This window comes from Aristolochia californica, unplaced genomic scaffold, assembly GCF_029961685.1.
Source record: "Aristolochia californica isolate CCGP_79_NKW_82.1479 unplaced genomic scaffold, dmAriCali1.0.hap1 SCAF_2, whole genome shotgun sequence".
Lineage (NCBI taxonomy): Eukaryota > Viridiplantae > Streptophyta > Magnoliopsida > Piperales > Aristolochiaceae > Aristolochia > Aristolochia californica.
In genome coordinates, this window is record NW_027181881.1 from 18,550,925 (window position 1) to 18,553,131 (window position 2,207).

The 2,207-nt window shown below is 41.7% G+C and overlaps 1 non-coding gene across 1 annotated transcript; it reads left to right on the forward strand.

The window, feature by feature from the left end:
• The first annotated feature begins 239 nt into the window (after window positions 1-239).
• Window positions 240-346, forward strand: LOC137957426 (small nucleolar RNA R71). The gene has a single exon (XR_011113394.1). It is a non-coding gene; the product is annotated as a small nucleolar RNA R71 (small nucleolar RNA).
• Window positions 347-2,207: the final 1,861 nt, after the last annotated feature.

Genomic DNA, 2,207 nt, shown 5'->3' on the forward strand with positions numbered 1-2,207 from the left:
CCATGAGCATAGGTGTTTCACTAACCTCGTAGAGACCCCCTCTTTTGGTTTCGTGGGATCTCCTATCAACATTAAATGACGAACCCCATTGCTGAGATTGATCACTCAACGTTTCAAAGAAGTCCCACGCCTCACTAGCACTCTTACCCATCAAACTCCCACCACTCGTTGCATCTACCATGGATCTAACCTGGGGTGTAAGACCTTGATAAAAGTATTGCACTAAATGCCATTTCTCAAACCCATGATGCGGACACCTACGAATCAAATCCTTCCATTTCTCCCAAGCCTCATAAAAGTGTTCACCCTCCTGCTGCATAAAGTTGGAGATTTCTCTCCTGAGGGCTGTAGTTCTCTGAATGGCAAAGTACTTGGACAAAAATTGTGTGACTAACGTGTCCCATGAAGTAATGCTGCCCACCTCCAAGGAATTAAGCCAAGACTTGGCCTTATCCTTAAGTGAAAATGGAAAAAGTCTTAACCGGATAGAGTCATCTGAGAAGTTCTGGAATTTAAAAGTTGCACAAATATCTAAGAATTCCTTGATGTGGTAATATGGGTCCTCCTTATCCAACCCATAGAATGTAGGGAGGAGTTGGATCACACCCACCAGGTTTCAACTCATAACTGGCGGCAGTAGTGGGTGGCAATATAATGCAAGAAGGTGATGTGAAGTGGGATGGGATAGAATAATCCCTCAGGGCTCTACGGTCACCTGCTGCAGGTAACTGTAATGGTTCGCCCTGATTGGCCATGGTAGCTCCTAACTTGACTTCGGGTGTTTTCCTACAAATATGTTCTACCTCTTCAACAAAGGGAGCTAATGGTCCACCTAGGGAGCGGCGCCCGTGCATAAAAACACAAAAAGAAACAAAATGAACTATCAAATTAAGCTAACAAACTCGCTACTAAAAATATGAACTAACTAGAAGAAATAAAAATAATTTCATAAAAATACCAAACTAAAATTATGAAAGCAAAAAAATAAAAAATAAAAATAAAACAAAAATAAAATAAAATAAAAATAGAATAAAATAAAATAAAATAAAATAAAATCTAACCTAAGACTATGGAGAACAAAGATATACGCTTAATACGTGCCTCCCCGGCAACGGCGCCAAAAACTTGGTGTATAATTTTAGTTACATCGACTTTAATACCTCGCAAGCATACGAATCGTTCATGTAATTTAGCAGTAAGCGAGGGTCATATCCACAGGGAGGATTGAATTTTGTGTATTCTTCAGTCAACTAGCCTAACCAAATATGATGAATTAATCTGAACTAAACACTAATTATATCCTAAATTATCAAACAATAATCTAATTAACTACTTGCACAACAGGAAACGTCAACTCTGGATTTTATCGTGATTTGTGCCTCTCTCGAGTGCCACATAATCACAAATCCGATTTCTCAATCCTTACGTCTAGCCCCTCTCGGGCGCCTAGAGTTAAAGACAAAAATCAGATTACAATAGAATGCAGAGAATCGATTTCCTATTGTGATGATGCTAAAATTATCAACTTTGGATTTTATTGTGATTCGTGCCTCTCTCGAGCGCCACGTAACCACGAATTCGGATTCTCAATCCTTGCGTCTAGCCCCTCTCGGGCGCCTAGAGTTAAAGACAGAAATCGAATTAAAATACCAAAATCCAACCTCAATTATAATCTTACCCTAATTAGCTAATTTAATCAAATATCAAGAAAACAAATCTTAAATAAACCTTAATTATCAAATCAGATTCAATTAACATTCAAAACCTAAGTTCAAACTATATGAAAAATTAAATTCAATAATGACGAATTACTCCCCTTCTTCCTCCTCTCGCTCGGGCAGCAACTCGTTCTCACGGGTGCTGCAATTTCCGGAAATTGGTGGCGTCGGGTAGCAATAGTGAGTGGCCGGAGGTAGAGACGATGCCGGAGACGATGGTTAGAAGCCGACGGCCGAAGGTAATGTCCGGCGAAGAGCGAAACAGAGCTGACGTTCTCTAACCGGCTCTCTCGAGTCTCGGTTGGAGTCGGAATGGCTCCGGGACTGGTCGGAATATGTAAACGACGCCGGAGGATGGTCGGAAAGCGGAAGTGGCACAGGAGAAGCCCTCTCGGATCACTTCTTGGCCTGGCGAGCGACTGTCGAACTCACCTCGACGGAGACTCTCTCGAGCTCTCCTCGGGTTTGTTCTCAGTTGCTGGACGGCGG